This window comes from Ictidomys tridecemlineatus, chromosome 7 (genome assembly GCF_052094955.1).
Source record: "Ictidomys tridecemlineatus isolate mIctTri1 chromosome 7, mIctTri1.hap1, whole genome shotgun sequence".
NCBI lineage: Eukaryota > Metazoa > Chordata > Mammalia > Rodentia > Sciuridae > Ictidomys > Ictidomys tridecemlineatus.
In genome coordinates this window covers 187526263-187553026 of record NC_135483.1, presented here as the reverse complement: position 1 = coordinate 187553026, position 26764 = coordinate 187526263, and the positions used below count along the sequence as shown (strand labels likewise).

Below are 26764 nucleotides of genomic sequence, written 5' to 3'. Positions count from 1 at the left end.
TCATTTATATTTTTTTAAAAAATCAATTTAAAAAATAAAAAAATATGAAGAAGAATAAAAAAACCAAATTGTAACCTAATGAAAAGCCTACAAAGATAATGTATAAAATAGTAAGCAATTTCTACTAAGAATCCTGGGCCAGGAAGTTTTACCCTTCCCATTTTATTTTATTTTTTTATAGAAATACTCAAGATTGGGGCTGGGGTTGTGGCTCAGTGGTAGAATGCTCGCCTAGCACTGGTTAGGTGCTAGGTTTGATCCTCAGTGCCACATAAAAATAAATAAAAATAAAGGCATTGTGTCCAACTACAACTAAAAAAAATAATTAAAAAACACTCAAGATGTCAACAAGCAGGTTTTAAGATTCAAGCATACATTATATTCTATCCTGCTGGGTATCAACTTCTTAAATGTTTTATTTTCACACACAAAAAAATCAGTTTGTAAAAGTTATCTACTATATGGCAAATCCTTGAATCAAACAGTGCTTATTTTTAAGGAACTTGCTTTCCACTAAGAGGTAAACAAACAACTGCCACACATATTCTAAACACAAGAAGAGAGGGAGCTCAGGGCCCAGATACACAATTCTGCCCAAAGTGGTGACAGGACTACAGTCTTAAAAGGTGAATTGGAGCTAGCAACAGGAGTTCCATGGTTCAATAGACTCTTCCCCACCCTCTGAGCCAGGGCGAAACTGTGAGAACTTTCAGCTGACAGCTTGAGGACTGGGGCTTGGGGTAGGATACTGCATGAACTCTGAGCTTAGACCTCAGGAGGCTTTGCAGGCTTTTTTCTCTTAAATCTCTTTCAAGCATGTGGAGAAAGCTGGGCAAGTTGGCTGAATGATGAAAAAAGATATGTTCCAGTCACCTGATGGTCCTGGCCACTGGGCACCTAAGCTCCAGAAACAAAGCTGTTTAGCTGACCATAGGTATATAAGTGACTGCAGGAGAGCCCAACCTAATTTGTTGACTCAGAGAACAGTGATATAAATAAGTGGTACTCAGTTTACTTCAGATTTTGGAATGGGCAGGTTTGTTGCAATTACTGCCTAATATAGAATATTTACTTTGGAGAAGGACTGATCTATGTTCCTGAGAAACTAGTAACAAAAGAAGGAGAAATACAGACTAAAGATGCAAGAGATAGATAAAAAGAAACAAAAGGGAAGAGTCTTTCCTCTTAACACAAAGAAAAATAAAGGTCAGGTGTAGATATAAAATGACAGAATGAGGAACAGGATGTTGAAAAGGTTCTCATTTAGTGATCTGTGCTTTCTTATGGAGATTTCCTGGCCCCCAACTCCAAGAAACTCATCTGACAACCTCAGGACTCTAACTTAGCACACTGGACAATAAATGGAATTTGGAGTAATAAAGGGAAAGATTCTCTTACTTACTAGTTCTCTGACCTACAACATCACTTAAACTTTCTGAACTTTAATTTCTCCACTTTAGGAATAATACCTCCTCCTCCCAGGATTACTTCAACATACTCTAAACAAAGTGCTAAAAATTATAGCTATTATTTCTGCTTTTAAAATAATAAGTATACCATTTATGTGAAAACTAGTTCCCTTGCAAATGGTAGAATTCTAATAAGACTCAAAAATGTGGATTCTTATCAGCATCACACCCAAAGTAATGATCCCTGAAAAACTATCATGTGTGTACATGTGTATATACACTCCCATTACCAGTACAACCAAGTTTCTTTATTACAATGGATTTGTTATTATATTAGCTCTGTAGCATTATCATAAATTAGAGAAATTTAATGAGTTTTCAACTGAGAAGCTCCTAAATAACTTTGGAGAAATGGGTGTTTTTCATATTGGGACTCAGGTCAACTTTTTATTCTCAGCTACTGAAAATCTGCAATCACTCTAAATAATTTCACCTGTATAATACATACACATACACACACACACACACACACACACACACACACACTCACACATACACACACACTTGAAAATATATATATATTATATACATAGATATGTATATATGAATGTATCATTATTTATAAAAGGAGTAATGAAATAAACAGTGCCTTGATCATTAAATAGCCAGCTTACAAGAAATCACAAAATAGCTGAGTAGTGGCATAAGCCTATAATCCCAAAGAATCAGGAAGCTGAGCAGAAGGATCACAAGTTTGAGGCCAGTCCTGGCAGCTTAATGAGACTCCACCTCAAAACACATAAAATTGGCTGGATATGTGGCTCAGTGCTGGAGTGCCCCAGCATTCAACCTCTACTATAGAAAGAAAGAGAAAGAAATCACAAAATAAACCTTTCGGTATCAGTGCAAATAGGGTCCTATGGGTACTGGGCTATTTATAACAGACAATCAAAACTAATTATATCTTTGCTTAATAAAGCTTCCCTTCCTCCCATACCTAGGGCAGGCATGGAAGCATGTAACTAATCACAGGCTGAGGTGGGCAGATCCCAAGTTCCACGCCAGCCTGAAGAACTTAGTGAGGCTCTGACTTAAAACAAAAATTTAAAAGGTCTGGGAATGTAGTTCAGTGATTGAGTGCCTCCGGGTTCAATCCCTAGAAACCAGAACCATACACACACACACACACACACACACACACCAAATAAAAATAAAAAATAATAGATAGTAGATAGATAATTCCTCCTAGATTTCAATCACTAGTAAAGAAAAGCATAAAACAAAGGACGGAACTTCCTCATTCTTCCCAGTGTGCACCCAGGCTCACATTACACTTTCCTTACTTCTGACCACAGCCAAAGGTCTCCTCTCATCTGCATCCCTTCTCACCTCTCATTCCCCCAGGTTGACTGCTCCTGCTCCACTGGACACTTTGCTCTCCTGCAACCTCTCTCTCCTTCCAATCCACCTTTCTCTTTTCACTTGTTCATTTTTTCTCTATCCTCATTCTCCTGCACACACTTATGGACTTTTACGCTTGTGGTTTCTATAATTATTTTTATTACATGAGTCCCAATTTTATATTTTTCAGACTTGATTTCTCTGCAGATTTCAGGGACTTAATCTTACAGGAAAAACAGAATTTAAGGTAATGCTATTCTTTCCTAGTGCCTCCACCTTATTGTGAATTAGCATCCACATATTAGAGACAACATTTGGCCTTTGGTTTTGTGGGACTGGCTTATTTTGCTTAGTATGATATTTTCCAACTCCAACCATTTACTGGCAAATGCCATAATTTTACTCTTCTTTAAAGCTGAGTAATTAAACAAACAAAAAAAATTTTAAGAAAAGAAAATAGAATTTAAGAAACAATACAGTCGGCTTTGATATCTTGGTTTCTGAAAAGTAAATTATCCTTTCCCACAGAATAATGACTCAGCCATCATTTATATAATAAATATTTATCAAGTGCTGAATGCATGCCAGTCCCTGTGTCAGGCACTGGAGGTACAACAAAGAACAAAACACTTAAAATTCTAGCCCCTAAATGATAATTTGTATGTTAAGGAAATTAAACAAACAAACAAACAAAAAACCAAACTGTTAGCAGTAATTCAAAAGATGAATCATATTATGTGTTCTGAATCCTCAGTGAATGCATGCTTAATGCAAAAACAGATCTAACCACAGTAAAAGTGATAAAAACATAATATTTTTTAGGCTTCACTTTACAAAGGCCACTAGAGTAGTGAATAAGTAGAACATAAATGTTAAGTAGCAAAGATAAATCAGTCCTATTTCATAACAAGTCAATAAGACAGCTTCCTTTTTGATGATAAATTTCTTATCCTGTCACTGGATAATTTAGAGAATCCCACTGGTCAACATGAAGATTGAATCTGTAACTTGACCTTGTGGGCAAGACAAGCATAGTCCTAGGAACACCATGGAAAACAACATAAAAAGTGAACATTGGCTACATAATGAATATTGTTAATGTCCTACCTATCAAATTCACAAAAATGTTTTCAGTGCTGTGCTATATGAGAGACCACAAAGGAATAATAAGTGATAGCCACTTGTCTAGGAACTAAAAACCTATACCATCTATTTGGTTTTGGAAGTGACTTATACACTCTAACTTGTATTATAGCTCAAGGATGAGCAGGCTGGTCACCTCACTCCCTGCCTCCCTACACACATCCCCTACCCCAGACTCAATATGTCCAAAATAGACACTGGAACACACCCTTTCCAACTCTGCTTCTCCTCTCAGTGCCCCATCTCATGACATGGAATCTCCATCAATCAAGTTGTTCACATCCCCTCAACACCTTCCTATCTCTAAATCCCATCCATAAAGTTTTGTTAATTCTCAGGATCAACTGAACACCTGACTCTGAACATTACAGCAACAAGCCATTTACTAATCACAAAATGAAGTATCATCCTAGCCATGCTATGGAGAAGAAAACAAACATTTTTCATATTGTAGACTCTACCCATAAACCACCTATTGGTTACTAGGAAATTGTTGGTAATTGGTTCTATAAAACATTGTAAACTATTTTGCAACATGTAGTTCAGCCTGGTTATACCATTCATTCCAATTCATGGCTGCATACAAAAACATTCAGATACTCCTTGTTTTTTTCCAGAATACTCAGGTTAATCAAAATAATCCCAATTTCTGTTTCTTGTCATCTCTTGGCATGCATACCCAAAACATCAGTCCTACTGGAATAAATGTGAAACAAAGTACAAGAACAGGAGAAGAGTTCATTATGATACGTTAGATTCTTATTTAGCCTAATTTATGTGGTATAATCTTTATATATATATATATATATTTATATATATTTATATATATATATATTTATATATATTTATATTTATATAAAATCAATCAGAAAAATTTCCTCTTAATGTTTCCTTTTACTGCTTATATCAGAATTATTTCCTTTTAACTGATGTTTTGACTTGGTTTTAGATGTATTAGTACAAATACCCAGGACAAATTCTTCATTCTAATATATCTAATATATGAGATAGAAATTGTTCATTTGATCCAATTCTTCCAAACAGTTTTTAATAAATCTACTTCTTTTTCTAGCTCTAGACCAGTAATTACTCTGGACTAAGCCACAAGCATAATTTGCCTGATTACAACAAATGCTCTAACTGGATTCTTTACTTCTCCTAATACTAGAACATTTACCACCAATGCTAAGTACTCTTGCACAAAACTGAAGTGAACTCCCCTGCAGTGAGCTTTCAATGACTTATCATTACCTTGAGAATAAAGTTCAAACTCTTTATTAAATTATACACTCATAAACACCAGTGCCCTGCCCACTTCTGCTCTCATTTCATGATAGTCTCTGCCTCAGACACTCTACTCCAGCCTCATGGGTGCTCAGAGGTCAAAGGAACTTTTATGATTGCAGCATATATGGCAGAGGGCAAGAAATACCTTATCCAATTTGATTACTACCATAGTTGCCCAGAGCAACCACATGATCACCACAAATATACAGTGACTGGCATATGTTCCATGCTTAAAAAGCACTTCCCAAATGACTCAAGATTATTATTTTTAATGTATCTACTACATCTTATGATAAATGAAACTAATTAATATATGAATACCAATATATTCATATTTAAGTATTTTTTCCTGCAACTTTAACAACCTTTCCCATAGCACTATGCATATTATTCCACTTAGCATTTTTAGTTTCAGGACAGTGTTGTAACATCTATCTCAACTTTACAGAAATAAACCTCTGATTCATTTAAAATGTACTGATAAGTTGGTTTGCTAGAACTATTTGACAAAACAAAATAGCATTTTCATTACATAGTAATACACACTAGACAGCACTGTATCAAGGTTGTGGCAGAGAGAAATTAAAGGTTTCTTGAAATATTGAAAAGAAAATTAACCATATTTACTTATAATGAGAAATTAAAAATTAAACAGGTACGTAATAAGAAAAACTAAGCAGCTAGAACAAACAAAAGAAACTGAATTCATAACTTGGGAAACCAATGTGTCTCAAGGGGGAAAGAAAGGAATAAAAAGAGAAAAGGAACTAATTATAGTGGTTTTCAATTCTACTTACAAAGCAGAAAATATTTCATCATTATCATTTACCAAGGCAATCCATACCTCAATTTTCAGATTTAAATGTTCAATAAGAATTGAGACTATTAAATTGTAAGAATATATACTATCTATAAATTCTATTCTCAATTTGGTGTCTAATACTAACCAAATTAATTTTACAAGAAAGAAAGAGAACACAGAATCTTAATGAAAATAATCAAATGCTGTTCAAAGACTGAGACTTCTATATAAGTACAAACAAATCTTAAAATTATTCACTTAAATTGTAAGAATTTTCTGTAAAATTTAAGAAAAGGTGGATCAGATCGTTACATATTTCAGAAAGATCAATGCCATAACTTGAATACTATTTTCAAACCTTTGGAAAATTTAAGTTTCATGTATTTTAAGCATACACTCTAAAAATCATAGGGGGTCTATAATTTTCCGGGAAAGTCAATCTTTGAGGGATTGTTTTTCAAATCTTCAATAAAATTTCTCTTCAAATTTCAAAAAAAAAAATTGGGGAAATGTAAGTTTGTTCAAGTCATTTGGCAAGTGCTTATCAAAGGCCTACTATTACTCAGGCTTAGTACTTTTCTGATAATATCTGACTCTCCAGATGCTTAAGCTTTGATTTTTAAAAACAAAGAAAAATATTCTTTTCTTTGGTTTTTTTAAAAGATTGATGTGATTTCTTTATACCTTTATTTTTTTATTTTTATGTGGTGCTGAGGATGGAATCCAGTGCCTCGCACATGCTAGGCGAACACTCCACTGCTGAGCCACAGCCCCAGCCCCGATAAATTCTCTCTTAAAGTATAAAATCCAGTGGTTCTTAGTATGTTCACAAGGTTGTGCAACCATGACAGTACTAATTCCAGAACTTTCATAACCTCAAAAAGAACCTCAAATCCATTAGCAGTCATTCTCCCTCCCATCCCTCGGCCCCTGAAAACTATTAATCTGATTTCTGTCTCCATGGATTTTCCTTTTCTGGACATATCATACAAATGAAATCACACAACACGTATCCTCTTGTGTCTGGCTTCTTTTCCTTAGCATAATGTTTTCAAAGTTCATCCATGCATACTATAACAAGTATTAATTAATATTTCATCTTTCTATAGTCAATTATTTCATTGCATGGATAGATCATATTTGTTTCTCTATTCATCACCTGACTGGCATTTCAGTTGCTTCAATTTTTTTGGCTATAATAAATAATGCTGAGGGTGGGAAGATGGCAGCGAATAGAGTGCAGCACCCCCATGCTCCTACAAACATTCATGTTCAATTCTTTACATAAACACATTTTCAGATCTCTTGGGTATATACTTAGAATTGGAAGTGGTGGGTAATGTGGCAACTCAATACATAACTTTCTGAGGGACAAAGAAATTGTTTTTCAAATTTTTTGTGCCATTTTACTTTCTTTCTGCCTGTGTATAAGGGCTCTGATATCACATATCCTCAACAATACTTGTTTTTATCCATATTTTTTATTATAGTCATCCTAATAGGTACAGAGTAATATTGATTTGCATTCCCCTAATGGCTAATGATACTAAGTGCTTAAATTTGCATTGCTTCAAATACAATATGAACACAAACAGGTTCACAGACACAGAGATAAGAGTATGTGTGCTCACAGACCTCCCTCCTTTTCTCACACTATAGCACTCTCTCTCTCTCTCCTTCTCTGTCTCTGTCTGTCTGTCTGATTCCAAGAAACTTTTTAACAAGCTCAAATACTGGTTAAAGCTTTAGAAAGTCAAACCACAAAGAAACTATCTGGCTAAGCTGCAAAAACTTTAGCATTACCATTCCCCTGTGAAGATAAGTGTTGAAAGGAAATATGAATGCACTTCAATAACATAGCATGGCATAGGCCAAAGCATTCAACTATGAATGTTTTGTAAAATCATTTTGAAAGAAACAGAGGGTTAATATGTTTTAGTGCTCCAAATAATGCAAAAATGTTATGGAAACAGCAAATATTTACACTAAACATAAAAACTTACCCTGCTTTTTGAATTGCAAGAATAACAAATTAGTGCTTAACAGCACATTAACTCAGACAAAATACACACAAAATAGTGCACAGTTTTATTCCATTTTAGAATGGTCTGCTTTCTCAAGTAATAAACTGAACTAGAGCTTTTCTTAATTCAGAGGTCTTAGCATTCATGGCTTTCAGAGTTCAAATTAAGAAATTATTTTCTCTATTTGTTAATATAGAACCATTGGATGAGAATTTGTGGTTCAAAACTTAGTATAATTTCATTTTTCCTAAAAGGTATTAACTTCCTTAGGTCCCAAAATATCACAATCAAAAATTCAGAATTTTAAGATATTTTTTAAATTAAAAAATGGTATAGTATAAAATACATTCACATTTAGTGAAAAAACAAGAATTCATTAACTGAATACTTGCAAAGAAATCTGTTTTCTCTTTTTAAATGCATAAATGGATTCCAAAAAGCTTTGCTATATGCAGTTTTATGAATAACATGCAAATCATACTTTTAAGAATATTTAAATATTAAATATAATAGCAGATGGTATAATTTCACATCATTACACCATGTTCAATTTACCAGAATGCATCACCTACCTAAGTTGCTTAGTAAATAAGGAGTCCTGGGGGTATGGTGTGAAATCTTTGTGAGCTAGCATAATTGTTTGATGACAAGTTGCACATAAATGACAATATTTTCTGGCCATCTAAATCTGTTAAGTGACTTCATGAGATACATTAATGATAAAATCAAAGAGAATCAGAGTAAGACTGTTTTCTTATTTCACATTAAAATTACACATACAAAAAATGGATGAAAACTGACTTCATGAATTAAAAATGAAAACTGGAATCAAATTATATAAAGGTAATGGGAATCTAGTCTTTATGAATATTATGACACTTTCAGTAATTACATTCCAGTATCTAATCATGGAAATATCTACAAGTTGAACTCTGTTCCACAAGAAATCAGGAATTAAGAGCCTTTTCTTCTTTTGAAGGCTGCTAGGACCTTTATTACAATGCATCTCCAAACTCATATACTTCATCATTATAACCACATTAAGTAACTCTCACCCAGCTTGACATACCCATTATACTATCACTCTAATGCCAATGGCTAAATATGAAGTGATATTAAGTGAGCAGGCTGATGTTTTTAAGATGCAATAGTTCTTCTTTTTTCCTTCATGAACCATCTTCTAAAGTGAATACAAATACAAAATTTTCTATCCCTTAGTGAGCAAAGTCCAATTGTCTTTCATAAGACCCTACCTTGTGTATCAATACCACTCATGTGGAAGGCATATACAGGCATATACAAAACCTCCAGAGAGTAAAATTTGGGACAACTAAATGGACATAAGATATTTCAAGTAACTATTAAGAACCACATGTGTTAGGACTGGGGTTGTGGTTCAGCGGTATCGTTCAAGGCCCTGGGTTCGATCCTCAGAACCACATATAAATAAATAAATATATTGTCCAATTATAACTAAAAAAATAATTATTAAAAAAAAGAACCACGTGTGTTATATGGCAACAGACCCCCCCAAAAGTCAGGCCTTTAGTACCTTACATTCTTTTCCAATCTACTTAACATAATGCCTAACTCAATTTGCTTAAAATCTAATTTCATCATCTTATCTTTCCCCTGAAATCCATCAAATGGCTTTCTATTCTTCATCACCAAAGGACTCAATATAGCATCATGGTTAACAGAATGGATTCTGGAACTAAATGGCCCAGATTCAAATCCTGGTTTAATTGCTTAGAAGTTAAAATATATATATATTTAGAATATAATATATATATATATATATAATATATATTTTTAAGTAAGTTCTTAGCCTATACCTGAGTTTCTTTATTTAAAAAAAACAGACACTAAACAATAAGTCTTGCATCATTTTTCTAATGATTAATATATGTAAAAATACTTAGAACAATGCCTGAAACATAATAAAAACCATATAAGTATCAGTTGATATTAAATTTTATCATTGTCTTGATCAATTTCAAGCTCTTCAACCCAGGAATTGAAAGGTCTTATAACAGTCAACCTCCTCTCCAATAACAAATATTTATGTATTAGTTTAAAAATAATTATGTATAATTTGCTTCATTTCACTTAATTATCACGATCCTGTGAAGACAACATTACACTTTATGTACTAGCCTGAGCACCCAGCACTTCCCAAGAAAGTCATCTAACTGTCCTGCCATGGGCTCCTGAAGCACGCCCTACAGAGTTGCCAAATGAGAAGCAACTCAACAGAGTTCTACTTTGAGACTTTGTGGGGGTGTTGAAATGTCAGGTCTCAGCTTTCGCTGTCCAAGGTGCTTAATAAGCAAGGCTATCTCCACAGAAGGGCAATCACAGAGGCTCTCCAACCACCAGAGGTCACCAATGTGAATTTCACACACATCCTACAGTTTATATTTTAAGCTTATCTTTTGTATTTACCACTCTATAAGTCTCAATTTAGTGAAAATCTCACTGGTTCTACTGTGAAACAATGAGACATAAATTCCATGTTTTTTATAGAGATAAGAATTTAAGATGACAATACCCATAAACTGGACTATTAGAACCCAGCTCTCCCTATCTGACAGTGCTGCTCATCTGTCAAGCCCTTCAACTCTGCCTCCCACAACTGCAACTGCAACTGCTACTATGTCTGTGAAAGACCCAACAGCCCGGCCCTCCCATCACTCAAGAAATTCCAATTCTGTACTTCTACCGCATGTAACAAATGCCTCAAATGCCTGTACGTGGTTACATAAAAATCTTTTTAAATTCTAGGCTATGATCTACAGGGAGACTGGGACATATAGTTCAATATTCTATTTCATATCCGATATTTTTTAACTTAAGTCATTAGACTAGAAACTCTTTCTTTCACACAACTGCTTCTTGGAGGATAAGATAAAGTTTAAGATAATTTTTTTTTTAATTTTAAGAGGGACTAAAATAGTTATTTCGTTTTAGTTCAAATTTTATTTATAATGAAGTATGAAATTTAATTAGAACTTCATGAACAAGAAAAAAAGTGGTCAAAAGTATGAAGATTTTGATGCTTACCATTTAAAAGCAAAAGGCTTCCTTTTATGGAAAATTAGATCTTACCAAAAGAGATAAAGAGATGTTTCCTTTGGCTACTATAACACAGAACACAGACTAGATGGTATAAACAATAGAAGTTTACTTCTCACAGTTCTGGAAGCTGGAAATCTGAGATCAGTGTACCAGGATGGTCGGGTTCTGGTGAGAGACCTCTAACAGCGTGCAGATTGCAATCTTTTTCCTTGTATCCTCATATAAGGCAAGAAAACTCTCGAAGGTCCCTTTTATAAGAGCATTAACCCCAACTGTGAGGACTCTGCTTTCGTGAACTAATTACCTCCCATATATTTCACCTCCTAAAACTGTCACATGGGGTATTCTGGAGTCACCACAATTTCTGAATTCAAATCCTGAATTTAAATTGCACGTCAGCATTTTCATAAAATTTATTTTTGTAAACACAGAACTACTGAGGCAAAATTATGATGGCATCTGGAGAAAAAGAAGTTTAAACGTGGGAAGGTAGTTGCCATAGAAATACATGCCCAAGCCAAAAAAGAAAGTGTCAAGACTGAATAAGTCAGTCCTGTGCAATGAATTCAACAAAATCATTAAGATTGATTTGAAGTGTTCATGGAAAGGTGAGGTCAATTTTATCTGAGAAAGAATATGGCAGAGCATGGCAGAGCACAAAGAATACCAGGTTAAACAGAACAGTTTAGCTTTTTCCCTGTCATTGCCACTAAAGAGAATAAAGGCATACAGAAATAAAAGATAAAAGAAGAAAACAAAAAATAGCACCACCAGCCACCTCAAAAAACAAACAAGCAAACAAAAAACTCCTTTTCTATTATACTGAGGACCAGGTGCTGAGGAAAAAAAAAAAAACCCAAAGGAAATATGTTTTGGTTTCAGGTAACAGGAGAAAACTCAGGAAAGGAACTGCAAGTTCAGGAAATGCTCTGAACTAGTTTCAACAACAAAATAACAATAACAGCAACAAAAACAAAAGGTGCAAGTATCAATTTAAAGTTAGCTTGAATTATATAAAGGTAATAAAATTAAGAGTCACAGCTAGTTTATTCCAAGAGACTAACAATGAAAAGTGAAAGACTTCTATAAAAGTAAAAAGGAAAAAGTGAGGCCTTAGTAGTGTGGGACTGCCTATGTAGTCCCCAGCAATGCAGACTTTACACAAAAAAGCAAACCAATAAAAAAGAACTGGAATGACTGTTCATCAGGGAAGTAACACTTCTACCTCTGCTTTCATCAACTGTACCAGTCCTGCTCATTCTGGTTTAGCTCCTAACTTTGTGGCTCTAGATCAGGATACAGCTCCACCACTTGGAATGTCATCTGATACCCAAGATCATCATCCTGAACAACCTGTTTCTTTAGACAAAGGTAAACATCAAGTTGCTTTGCAGCACACAAAAAACTCAGAAAGCATAAGTCTAGCACCTATTGTTTTAATAACTGAAAAAGAAATACATATTTTGCTACAGATGTTTATTCTAATATACAGATCAAAAAGAAAAGTCAGAACACTCACTAAAATTATACAAACAGACATCACCAGTTAATCTTTGGTAATGCTGCTCTCAAACGTCACATTTATAATCACCCCATTCAATATTCTAAACTTCATGAAACATGTATTATTTATTGATGAGCAAGATTGTAACCCAAACAATCTAGTTCCAGAGTCTCTGTTCTTACAATGAAACTGTTGACTCTCAAGTTAGTCTAACACTGAAAGTAATAAATCTTTTTTGATATTCAGTTCAGCATTTTTTCTTGTTTGGAGGACAAGCTCTTTCTGTGTCAGAGCTTAGATTAGGTATTATCTTACTGTCATTTAATGAGAGATATGATACTTTAATCACACAAAAAATAAGGATGTAATCTCAGTATGAAGAATAGTCTTTCCCAAGAAAGGCAGCTAGTACTTCCATTAAACATGCCCATATACGTGTATTTAGAAAATATTTCAATATAGGAAATCTCATTGCATAAAACTTTGACTCCACATCAGTTGCAATTGTTTTCTTAATACAAATCAATTTATACATCTGTATTTAGGAGAATAAAACAAAATATTGTTGTTCAAACACCCAATTATTTTTTGGTAACTATGCTTAGTTAAAGCTACACTAAAAAAATAAAAAGTTTTTAAAATTCTAATTATTTTTCTCATAGAAACAAATGGAGAAGTTGGAGAACAAAAGCCCCTTTGGCTTCTCAGAGGACCCCATCAGGGCCACACATCAAGCTGGCTAGGACTCTGAAAGGAAGGTTTAGGGTCATAAAGTACCCCCTACTTTGCATTCCTTCATCCCCTGGCCTAACTGTGCAAAGCAAAGTTTCATCTGAAAGGGAAGTCACAGAGAAACACAAACTGCTTTCACCTAAGATTTACTGGTATTAAGAATCACTATCCTAACTTTTACCTCTGTTTTGTCAAATCGCCAAAAGCTACACAGATCACTCCGCCTCTGAAGAATGGTTTCTGCAGAAATGCAACTTGATATCAGAGGCCTTGACATAGGTCCCACCAAAGAAACCATCTTTGTACTGTTACAAAACACCATTCAGACTTACTGTTCCTTGTGTAAAATCCTATCAAACATAGAAAAAGCTTAAGTTCCCCTATCAAACTTGCTTTCTTCTGCTGAGAGCTATGCAGCCCTCTGGGTGTGTTGTTATCATTTTCCTTTACTATAGCCCTGTGTCTTATGGCATCACTTTTTGGAAATGTGCAAGTAATATACACATATGTGTCAATACAGAAAATATTCAGTCAATTCAGAGAAGAGATGATAGAGAAGTTTCCTCACCTGAACCAGGTATAGAAAGATATAAGTAGATAAGAGAAGAAAAGAAGTTTTAAAGAGAGAAAATAGCATGTATGTGCTTTAGCACAGAGAAATGAAATGCAGCCATATAGGGCTAACTTCCAGTCTGAGTTCTGACATGGAAAGAGCTTGTCCTCCAAACTAGAAAAAAAGGTGAACAGAGAATCAAATAACATTTTGTTTATTAGATTTGTCAGACAATTGAGGAGTTAAGTCAGTCTACCCCTCTGAAATCTGGAGAATGGCTGATATAGAGAATCATAGTCAAGATTAATTTACCTAGAACTGAAGATACTGGAGGAAGTAATTGGTAGGAACACATAAATCGTAATTTTGATGAATTGTTGAAGTCCAAGTGTAGACCAGCTTAAGAATTAACAACTAGAGAAATAAAAGCAGTAAATCTCATCAATCTTATTATAATGCAAGTTCTGAAATGAGCAAATATATTCAAAAGCAACTAATATGTAAGGTAATAATTGTAAGGTAATAATTTGGGTATAATATAAATTTCACACATATAAATATGTAACATAAACATACATTATAAATATACAAGTATGCAATTATATAAATATATAATAATATAAATTTCATATTTAATACATGCAGAAAACTGCACCTACCTGAAGCAAATTACATAGAAATTCAAGGAAATTACAATTTTATATTCCTCAAACATCTTCCAGCTACCTCAGTTCAGAGAATACATTATGAGTTATACTGATACACATCTGCAGTTACAACTTGCCATCCAACATCAGATGACCGTCCTTCCACCGATTGGCAATAATTCACAAACTGCAATTCTTTTGATAACCACTTCTAAAAGCAACATTCAAGACATTTTGAAGTTGAACTGCCATACTTACTATAGTGCTTATGTATTTCTTAACCATTTAAAATGCATAAAACTGTGCTATCATGTAATTAGGTTCTCATCTTTTTGTTTGTTTTTTTTTTTTTTCAATATGCCACTGGCAAAGTTTTTGAGTGCTGTACTCCTGACAACATCTGTTCAGAAACTCTAGGGGTTTTATACCATATTTTGCCTGATATGATAATTTTCAGGAATATAAACGTCGTATTCAAGAAGAGCTAACTGTACAGTAACCACAAGTTAGTGGGAGGGGAAGTCCAACACCTAGAACTGTGGGCTGTTAGCCATTATTATCCCACTTCTACTTCACATCCTATTCTTACATGCCATCTTGTTCTGTAACCAAACTCACCAAAGGTAAAGGTTCTCATCACCCAAGTATGCTCTTAGCTTTCTTGGACAAATTAGAGTAAGAGGGAATAAATTTCTCAACTGTTAAACACACCCCTACTTTCTCCTTTATGACTTCTCTATCAAAAGTTGTTTTACCTTCCATCATATACACTTTTAAAACAAGACTCATTTAATTTTGACATTTGTTTACTGGACTGTACATTCTAAATGTGCCAACATTTCATTTCTGATTATAGTTATTCAAGGACACAGACAATATTTGTGTTTAGCCAGATGGTTTTAGTAAGAGAAATAAGTATAATACTCGGTTCAAGGATATAACCCTAACCACCAATTTCAACAAAGAAATAATAGAAGAATAAAAATAAGGACCTCAGATCAGATGCTCTGACAACACATGCAGCTCAATGAACAAACTGCATTTACATTCATTGTGCATGTTTCACTTCCAAACAGCATACAAGGTCAAACTACTGTCAGTTACAATAAGCTTCTAAACTTCTGGTCAATTACCTGGTTAATAACAAAAGACAGGGCTATGACATTATTACAGTTATAATTAATTTACAGAGCTCAGCCTCCTGTTAATCAAATACATCTTTAAAAGCATTTAATTATTTTTCGCCTAGAAAACAACATTTAGTTTGTTAAATGAAAAGCACTTTTGCTGAATTCAGCATGAAAGCTGTCAGCCTGCTCTAAGACATAAAGGACAAAAGGCTTCACAGTGCATGATGCTGTACTATAGGAGCTACTGCCACATTCACAACAAACAGAGGTACAAGATGATGGGTAATACAACACATTCTAACAGTTTCTGAACATAAAGAAGTTGTCAGGGAACTGGGGGTAAATAGATAGGCTCTGGGAAAAGCAATGTCCCAATGCCTTTTGTCAAAATTATATACAAGGCTATGATATTAATGTATGCAGTATTGGACAGTATAATTAAAGGCATGGCCCTTGTTAAAGCTCAAAACAAACTAGCCATGTGACCTTAGGACAGTTAACTGCAGTGTCTACCCTATAAGAAGAGAAAAGACAGGGTCATTTGGTATTAAATGAAATTTCATAAATATAACCATAAATTGGACAATGATAGTGTTTTATGCATTTAAACAAATAAAACTGAAGATAAAAAGTTTTAAACTTTTGAAGCATTTTTTACAAGAGTACAAATTATTTTCTAAGACTTTCTATAATCCTATATTTTTAAACTTGAGTGATTCAGTTATACATTTACATTTAAAACCATAAAATAGAGTACATGCAAGAAACATGAAAGAAAAAGATTTTAATTAAAATAAATTTTATAATAAAATCTCAAATAAGAGTTTCTATCAAGATTATCTGATGATTTGAGAATTTAATGAGCCTCCATTGTTTTATGTCAGCTGGCATAAATTTTTACTTTCCCTCCTTTTAAGTGTTATAGTCTTAACAGAAATTATTAGACTACATTTACACATAAAAAGTGACTGAAAAAATGAAACTACTAGATTTGGTATATAATTCTGAATTTTGCTCCACAGCTAGGTGAATTAGTGCCAAGTCCAATTCTGACCCATCACCACTTATGATTTCCAATATCAATCATAAGCCAGTTCCTTCTCTTTTAGACCACAAGTTTTAGTGTAATGAGAGCTCATTAAAGTTCTCCCAACTGACAGCCCTTCAGACCAAGGTTTTTAAACTAGGAGTCACATGGGGAACCACAATGCCAGTATCCCATGATCACTCTCTTCAAGAAGATTTAAGGAATTCTATTTTCATGTTTGCTCCACATAATATTTCTTTGTCTACCTAAAGTCCATGAAAAGCGATAGACACTGACGACACCACCACCACCACCACCACCATCCCTCATTTAATCCCTGTGTAAGAACTGGTTTTGAATTATTTATGAGACTGAAATCTTCTCTGCACAAGAACTAGTCAAGAAGTGGGGAGAGCATGTCAGACTTCAAAGACGTGTTATGTTCCCAAAACACATAGGACATCCACAAATCACTTAGTGATAGGGGACAGGTTAGGAATTTTTGCCTGCCTAGCATCAATACCCTATTCTTCCAGTAACAGGAATCCATTCCCCACCTCTATTAAATATGGTCTTGAAGGAGAAGAGGGGACTGTCAATAAAAGGTGACCTTTCCTATATTGATTCAAAGGTGACAATGAATAAACAACTCTCTGGAATTAGAACTAGGACAGAGAAACTAGGACCAACAATTTTGGAGCTGACACTCAGAACATTAACTTGAAGAGCCTTCCAGACCTACATAATCTACTCAAACCTTGAGAGGTCACCTAGCTGCTTATGTTTACCAAGCAGGTAGAGTCTGGATTTTCTGTTGATTCTCTGAGCTGATCCACACAACTCCAATAATTTGTTGTTCTGACTAAACTATTTGGTAACTCAGATAACCTGGTTTCTACTGTTTATAAATGAAGAACCCCACCCAGAATAATGACATTTGCAAAGGGCTGATAAACAGATCCTAGTTTAAGCACCACCAACTCCCATTTCTACTGAGTACAACACTAAAGCCCATAGAAAAACCAAAATGCAGAAGTTACACAGGCTGTATCTCACATACTATTCCTAAAGAAAGCAATAATACACAGAACTAATGATGTGAGCATGAGAGCAATTTCTGCACAAATTAGACAAAGTCCTCTCAAATAGGTGGTGTGTAAACCTGGACACTGGATGAGGAATGATGCCTCAAAAGGAAAACCAGACAATCTAAAATTTATACAAAGTTGATATTTTTAAAGAATACTTTTAATTATTGAATTGATTTTCCCAATACTGGATCTCCTGCCTTTGTTCATCATTTAAAGAAGTCTAGTATATACATTTAATAAAATGTTATCACTCAATAAAAGGTTCTGCCTAGAACTTCAGAACAATCAAATCATACAGATCCATCAGCCCCTATTCCCCCCACAAAAAAACTGAACACAAAGCTTCTTCAATCTTTTCAATATCATGACCTTCAGGAAGAAACATGAAAGGGTACTACATGGTTTTCTACAAAGAGATTTACTCCTTCACTTTTTTACTATCATACAATTCTTTAACAAATACATATCATCACATTTCTCCAAACATGAACCCAGAAAAGAAAACCAATAAATGTAAAACTATAGCAATAAGCACATGATTTTGTATCTCTCCATCTACATCCCTTCATTTAACAACTATTTGAACATCTGCCTATAGAGACAAGGGCTGTGCTTTTAGGAAACCACAGTTTAGAGAGAGAAGCAAAGATACAAACAGCAACATTATCATATGATGAAGAACTAAATTAAAAGCATGATCTCCAGGACATATAAAGAATTCAAAAAACTTAATACCAAAAAAATAAATAACCCAATCAATAAATGAGCTAAGTAACTGAACAGACACTTCACAGAAGATATATAACGGATCAACAAACATGAAAAATGTTCATCATCTCTAGCAATTAGAGAAATGCAAATTAAAATTATCCTAAGATTTCATCTCATTCCAGTCAGAATGGCAATTATCAAGAATACAAGCAATCATAAGTGTTGGTGAGGATGTGTGGGAAAAGATACACTCATACATTGCAAATTGGTACAACCACTATGGAAGCAGAATGGAGATACCTTAGAAAACTTGAAATGGAACCACCATTTGATCCAACTATCTGACTCCTTGATTTATATCCAAAGGACTTAAAATCAGCATAGTACACTGACACAGCCACATCAATGTTTATAGCAGCTCAATTCACAATAGCTAATCTATGGAACCAACCTAGATGTCCTTCAACACATGAATGAATCAAGAAAATGTGGTACATATACATAATGAAATATTACTCATCCTTAAAGAAGGAGAAAATTATGGCATTTGCAGTTAAATGAATGGAACTAGAGAATATCACACTAACTGAAATAAGCCAATTCCAAAAAACCAAACGTTGAATGTTTTCTCTGATGCTGATCCATAGTGGGGCAGGGACAGAAAAGAATGAAGGAACTGTGGTTTATGTAGCGGGGAGGGAGAAATGGGGTGGGATTGTGAGGATGGGAAAGGCAGCAGAATGAGACAGATATATTACCCTATACACATGTATGATTACACTACTAGAGTGACTCTGCACCATGTACAGCCAGAGGAATGAGAAATTGTGCTCCATTTGTGTACAATATGTCAAAATGCATCCTACTGATATGTATAACTAATTAGAACAAATAAAAAATGGCAACAACAAAAAAAACTTTATGTAAACCAGGTATGGGGGCACATTCCTGTAATCCCAGTGGTTAAGGAGGCTGAGGCAGGAGGACTGCAAGTTCAAGGCCAGCCACAGCAGCAACTGAGCAAGGCCCTGAACAACTTAGCAAGACCCTGTCTCAAAAAAAAAAAAAAAAATTACAAGAGCTGGAGATATTGTTCAGTGATAAAGTGCCCCTGGGTTCAGTTCCCAGTACTAAAAATAACAATACCCCCTCCCCCCAAAAAAGTATGTAAAGGAGCATGGAGTATTCAGAAAACAATAAAAATAAGTTTCAAAAGTTTTATATATGACATAAGGAAGAGAGAAAAGGAAATACTAGATATTATCATATGGGCAATGAGGAAGAGGATGAAATGACTCTTGAAAACCCATCACGAAAAACAGTAATGAAAATGAAAATTTTCATTTCATGAAAATGAAAGAATTTCTTTTTCAGTTATTAAGTGGTATATAGTAATTTTGAAAACTAAAAGGTTCCCTATTAACACAAAATTAACATTCCTTGAAAGAAAAAAATATCCTTTAATATACTGGTATGAAGGAAGAGTAATATGGGCAAGATGCACAACATTTCTAAATTTGTTCAAATTTAGAATCACAACTGATTCATTATAACAAACAACATTTTAAGAATTGCTGGTACTAGTAAGATTAAAAGGGTGACAAAATTTCTTTCATTGTTGCCTATGAGACTTTTTCTCCCAAGGGAAAAAACCCAAATTATACATAGCTGCCAAAACACACACTCCTATTTATTATTTATATAAACTTGAAGGCACTGTATTATGTATATAAATTTCATTCATTACTATCCTGATGCTGTGGTTTTGGATTAAAAATGCATAAGCAAGTTAGCACAATGAAGAAATAGCTGTTGGTGTAATGACAACATTCCTGGAACTAAAACCACAAGAACTAGGGTCAAATACACATACTGTCACTTACTAGTAGGTGGCCATGGGCAAATCATGTAATCAATCGTTCTGAGCTTCTGTTTTTCTATCCCGATGAGAAAAATTCCACTTACTTCCTAGAGTCATTGTGAAGAATAAATGAAATAGCATATTACATGAAAGTACACTACTAAATTTTGTGTTTCATCTTCCTTTCCTCTCCATAAAGTAATGAGCCTTTCCCCAGTGGAACTAGACTTTATTGCTTTGTAATTATGATGTGCATGTAACAATGTCCAAGAAACTAGATGGTAAATAACACCAACACACAAACCTGAATGCATACACTGTTAGCTGGCTATCATCTAGATCCCAAAGGACTCTTGCACACTATCTATTGCATCCCAGAAATAGGATACATATTCTTTTCTGAATACAGCCAAAATTATCCATCATGATGCTACACAGAGCAGCTGGCTGATTGAAAGTGACTCCCCCTCCCCCATACCCCAGCTGTCACCAGGAAACCCTCCCCAACCTGTGAAAAAAGACAATGTACTATTACTATTACCACTATTAATAACAATCTAACACTTAGCATCTGAAATTATTTTTCTTATGAAAGCTCATTATTAACCATAAAAAAAAACTTGATCATATAAATGCAGGACAGCTGCCTTTACAACAAAATATGGTAGATAGTAAACACAAATAATACTGTATATTTTCTTTGACTCCCCCCTTTTCCCTGAGTCATTTGTAATGCTAAACGGCAGTTACTTAAAATACTAAATAGTTTTAATAGTGATACAGCTGTCACAACTTGAGATACTTTTTTAAAAAAAATCTTGATTTCTCAAAAATATGCACAGAATCCCATGGTTGTAAAATATGGGTCAAATCAAAAGCTACATTGGGGGGGAAAAAAACTACTCACAATGCTGAAGGAGAAGCTATACATAAGCTGACACTGCTGAAAACTGGGAACTGTCATCAATGCAAGTTTGTGAATCCCATTCACCAGAATTCTTAATGTCATTAATTTTTAGGTATAGTTCATGTCCTGAGATTTTTCTATCCCTCCAGTAGTTTCCTGCCTAGTTCTTGAGAATACTAGCTTCCCTCACTGATAGGGAAATATCACTGATCAGTGGACTGAATAGGCACCCTATGACTTCTATTTTATAGAATAAAAAAGTAATGCTGGAATGATGTCAATTTGTCTTAATAGATACAATCAGTACATAGTAGGGGCAGGATTCAAAGCCCGGTTTGTGTGACCCCAAACCAAAGCAGGGTTTGTGTGACCCCAAACCACTGCCACACATTTGTCTCTCTCATATGGAGAATAAGAAATTATCTGGGGCCTTTGAAAAACAAATGTTTCATGATGGGGTAGTATCAATTTGTCAAGGGGAGGGTCAACAAAATTACTTAAGAATCTGATATCCAAAGTGACATGTTTATATGAAAACTCTCACCCACAATACACAGTGTTCTCTAATCAAAGCATTGTATTGCATAGGCCATGGTTTGACACTGACCCGTCTCAACACTGCAATGAGCTAAGGCTTTAGGGTAGTAGCTTCAGATATCAAATATTTCTTTTTCTCACCCTACAATGGCGACTTGAAAAAGGAAAGGAATAGGTATAAGAAAACACTGCATCCGACAATCTTAAAAAAAAAAAAAACCAGCAGGATGAAGGTACATCTAGCTTAACTCCTGTGATCCTTCCACAAAATGGAAGTATGGAAAGTAGATATGAGGCCTATTTGCTATAGGGGAGCTGTATGACATACAGGAACAAAAGACAAGGACAGATTTTCATTAGTCTTGGTTTTTTGTTTTGTTTTGATTTACACTAATCACTACTCTATAATGCTTTTCAACTCTAAAGAAAGTATTTACCTCTAGTCTCTTCCAAGTTTTGGGTCAAAAGAACATAACTGCAACTAAGTCCACGAAACCAGAAATAACAAAACATTAAAACACATCGCAACATAATTACTGATTCTACAATACTACAACCTTAATAGCGTTAGTATTAGAACTGCTCTTTTAACAGAATACCCTGCATCCAACAATCTTGACTACTTACAATTTAACAGAATAAATACCCTCTAAGCCCTGCTTACACTCCTCTAATGCACAATTCTTATTTAACCCAACAAAGAATCCTTCCAACACAATTCTCATACTAATTTCAGGTAGTCCTAACGTAATAACAATATCTCACCTTTGGTGAGAATTTTATGAATTGGTGACAAATGCTTTTGTTCGTTTTCACATGGCCCATGAAGTAACATTTCAGTGACTTGTCCAAGATTCTATATCTAGGTTACACTTGAACTTAATTCAAATCCCCCTGTGACTCCACAATGGGCGTTATCACTAATGTCAGTCATTCTGAAATCTTAGCGCCTGATGCACTGGGAATCAAATGGAAGGCTTGCTAAAATAATCTCTAATTTGGGATAAAACGCCAAAATTTGCATTTCCAACAAGTTCCCAGGTGATGCTGATGGAACAACATAGGAACCAATGCATCCCTATAATTTGAAAGATCACTTGTTTTCCCAAGTCCAGACCAGCAGCAAGGCAGAAGCCTTCAATGTTTTATTAGAAAAGCGGAAGGGGGCGGGGAGACACACAAGAGTTTTCAAAGCTTTTTTAAATGCAATTTCAAAGAGAAAAAAAAATTTAGTGCCACTTAACTACCGCAAGAGACCTACGCAGCTCAACAACGGAATCATAACTATGCGACAATTCGCTTTGATAATAAGCTAAGTTTTCAAGAGTTTATGCTCAGTTTGGAAAAAACATAAGCATGTGATGATCCACTTCTGGAAAAAGTATCCAAAGGTTTTTTAAGGTCTGAGCAGAAGAGGGTTAAATCCGCTTGGGTGGATTTCCCTTCTCCTAAGTTAAATATCACATCTGAAGTTAGGATTCGATTTGGCACAACTTGTTTAGAGGTACGGGTTACTGCCCTGTGCTGACGCAACGTGGCCGTAATCGTCCTATTTTCAAAAAGAACCTTGCAGAACTCCGTTAGACCCAACCCCATCCTGAGCGTCTCGGAACTTCGTCCCGGGTGAGGTCGGCCTCTAGCACAGAGAGGGCAACGACCAGGAGACCCGGGGTACAGTCGCGGAAAGAAAATCCGACCCGCCCTCAGACCTAGGGAGAAGCGCGCAGGAGCCAGAGGCGGCGCCTCCAACCCAGCCCCGCGCCAGCCCCCTCCCCCGCGGAGGCGCCGACCGCCGCCCCGCAACCCCCGCCCAGCCGCCAGCCCCCGCGGCCCAGGGAAAACGGGAGTGAAGCAGCGCAGAACCAGCTACGCGAGAGGGGCCAAACAGACGTGGAAACTCACGCTCTATGGCCCGCCTGCGTCCACACGTCTTCGCACGCACGTGCGTCATCACGCACGGACGCCAATCCCAGACGCTCCTTCTTCTCCGGCTATAGAGGGAGCCTCAGCAGCCTCCCGACGGGGCCCGAGTTGGGGAAGAGAGCCGTAAAGCGCGCAGCCAGGCCGCGGCGCATGCCCAGTTGTGCGTGTCTGGCCGGTGGTCCCCGCGTGCTGGAGGCCGCGGGGTCGCGGCGGGGAAGGACCGCTGCAGAGCGCAGTAGGCTGAGCTTGTTCTTTCTACTCACCCGCAGGATCCGTGAGAAACTTGCGGAATAACACTCCTTATTGTCATAAATAGCTAACAGCCGTCTGCCACGCGCAAAGCAAAGGAGCGGTTGCTTTCGAGGGATCATGGGGAGAAGGGCGAGTTACTGGCCCCCTGGCTCCTTCGGGGCGGAGAAACTGCCTGCTAGGGTCCGGTGGTGCTGTAGGCCCCTGAGCAGCTGCAGGAAGGCCGCTACTGCCTGCGAATGGTTGGTGGGACAGGCAAACTCCTACTTCCAAAAGTTCTCCCCAGAGGGCAGGAGAGCCGCTTATCTCAGCATTAGAAAGTAGGCCAGAGGAACAAAGTCGGGGTGTACATTGCACTCCCTAAAACTTAGCTCGGAGGCTGCACTGCCGAGTCTGTTTGCCTTAATAAGGACTTCACGTGTTAGGTATTTGAGGTCCACGTGTCATTTGTTCACTTGCTGGAATCAGACTAAGTTAAGGGTTATAATGCTGTATTTATTTTATAGGAGAAAACTATCTTTTGGCATAAGATCTTCTAAGACTAGGGGAAAGATGCACTTTTTCCAACAAAGCAACCGAAAACAGGTGGTTTTATCCTGCTTTTTAGTTATTGGCAGTTGTAGCAGCTGTGTTTTGCCTATTAAAACAAAAATTGCCTAAATGGGAAGTTTATTTTCTGTCATTAGTAATTGCCAGAATTCTTTATAGAAAAATTTATTTTTAGAGTTAAAAATTGAAGTGAAAATATGGCCCCTTTACAGGAAATACATATATTGTATCTGAGACTTTAATATGACAAGATTTTCAGTGAATTGCATACTTGAGCTTTATAAATTATTTGTTTAAAAAACACTATGTTGATTAGAAAGTTCCTGACAGAAACTGAATTCCCAGGAAGAGTCAAATGGAAGAGGAAAACAGTAAATTGCCTACAGAAATATTTCCCTAGAGGAAAATAAATGTAATTTCTCAAAAAGAAGGGGTTCCCACTTATCCTTCTGATCCATGACCATATGCATTCATTCAATTAATATTAATCTTTTATTTTTATTACCCACTACACCTTTCTATAATTGCATGATTTTTCTTGTCTTTATCATAATACATCAAATACAAGAGAAATCAAGAGGTCTCAGACCATTAACCTTGAAAAAATGCAGTTGTAGGGATTAAGGATGTACTTGGGTAATGGTATTTCGGTTTCAAATATTATCAGTGAAAGAAATAGGGCTGGAGTTATAGTTCAGCAATAGAGCATTTGCCTCTCACCTGGGAGGCACTGGGTTCCTTTCTCAGTACTGCATATAAATAAGTAAATAAAATAAAGGTCCATCAAATATTATCAGTGAAAAATTTCATAGACATTTAAGGGAATAGAAAAAAGAATCTTCTTAAACCCTCTTTATTCTATATGATTTGTTGAGCACACTAAAATTGTTTTTTAAGTTTCTCATTTGGTATATTGTATCATTCTCAAGTCCCAATTAAACTGGCATGCGCCACCTGGATAATAACTACATATCTTAAACATTAACATGGGGCAGTCAGTAGAATCACTGAACAAGTATTAAAAATACTCAAGAATCAATAACAAAAGTCCTTTAACATAAAAAGCATGTAATTGTTATATCACCTTACAAATAATAATTCTTAAAGCCTCAAAAGTATCATGAGAAAAGATAGCACTATGCTTATTGCATATAATGTGTTTGGTTTTTACTTATCAGTTGGCTTGCTAGTGTTTTTCAAGGCTTAGTAGTTTTCTGTTTGGTTAATCCTACCATTATTGGGAGTAAGATATTGAATTGAAATATTAAACTTTTTTTTTTTTAACTAGGGATTTAACCCAGGGGTGCTTAACCACTGAACCACATCTCTAGCCCTTTTTGTATTTTATTTTGAGATAGGGTCTTGCTAAGTTGCCTAGAGCTTCATTAAGTTGTTGAGGCTGGCTTTGAACTTGCAATCCTCCTCCTTCAGTCTCATGAGCCACTGGATAACATGTGTGCACCACCATACCTAGCTGAAATAAAATCAAACTATTATTATTTAGTTCATTCAATTCTATCGTTTAAAAAAAAAAAAATCAGTGCTGTGATGGAAGCCAGGGCCTCATGCATCCCAGTGCTCTATCACTGAGCTATACTCCTAGCCCCTTGATTCATTTTCTGGGATTGCTGTAAAAAGAAAAGTACCACAAACTAGGAGGCTTAAAACAATAGATGCTTGCTCAGAGTTCTAGAGACCTGAAGTCCAAGATCAAAGTATTGACAGGATCATGCTTTTTCTAAAACCTATGCACAATTCAACTCATAGCAGACCTATGTAAAAGTAAAAAAAATTAATACTTCAAAATCCTCCCACAAAAGAAAACTCAGGCCCCAATAGATTTAATGGTGAATTTAATCAAAATTTAAGAAATTATGCAATCATATACAAACTCTGAAAACAGAACTGTTCTCATTTTATGAGGCTGCTATTACCCTGACACCAAAGCAACAAAAAGTCATTACAAAAAAAAGTTACAGATCAGTATTCCTCATGGACATACAAAAATTCCCAGCAAGGTATTAATAAATCCAGCATTATATATGAAGGATTGTTTATGCACTATGACTGTAAGGTTGGTTTTACATCAAAATATCAATTTTAAACACCATACTAACAGACTAAAAGTACACACAATTATTTGTTGGTCCATATGGACTGTCATAACAAAAATACCATAAATTGTGTGGCTTATTAAAA

At 35.5% G+C, this 26764-nt stretch overlaps 1 protein-coding gene across 15 annotated transcripts in view; it reads right to left on the bottom strand.

Annotated features, from left to right (window-relative positions):
• The window catches only part of Rhbdd1 (rhomboid domain containing 1), a 122413-nt gene extending 98104 nt beyond the window's left edge, over nucleotides 1-24309 (bottom strand). For 6 of the 15 annotated variants that reach the window (XM_078018120.1, XM_078018125.1, XM_078018121.1 and 3 more), the window contains exons 1-2: nucleotides 23747-23898; nucleotides 20423-20507 (exon numbers count right to left, since the gene is read on the bottom strand). The gene's annotated coding sequence lies outside the window, so the exon portion shown is untranslated. Of the gene's footprint in view, nucleotides 1-14245; nucleotides 14348-20422; nucleotides 20508-22281; nucleotides 22574-22609; nucleotides 23558-23746; nucleotides 23903-24030 lie in introns of those variants that run through there. The other 9 variants (XM_021727137.3, XM_078018118.1, XM_021727138.3 and 6 more) reach the window with 9 other exon arrangements.
• Between the last annotated feature and the right edge of the window lie 2455 nt (nucleotides 24310-26764).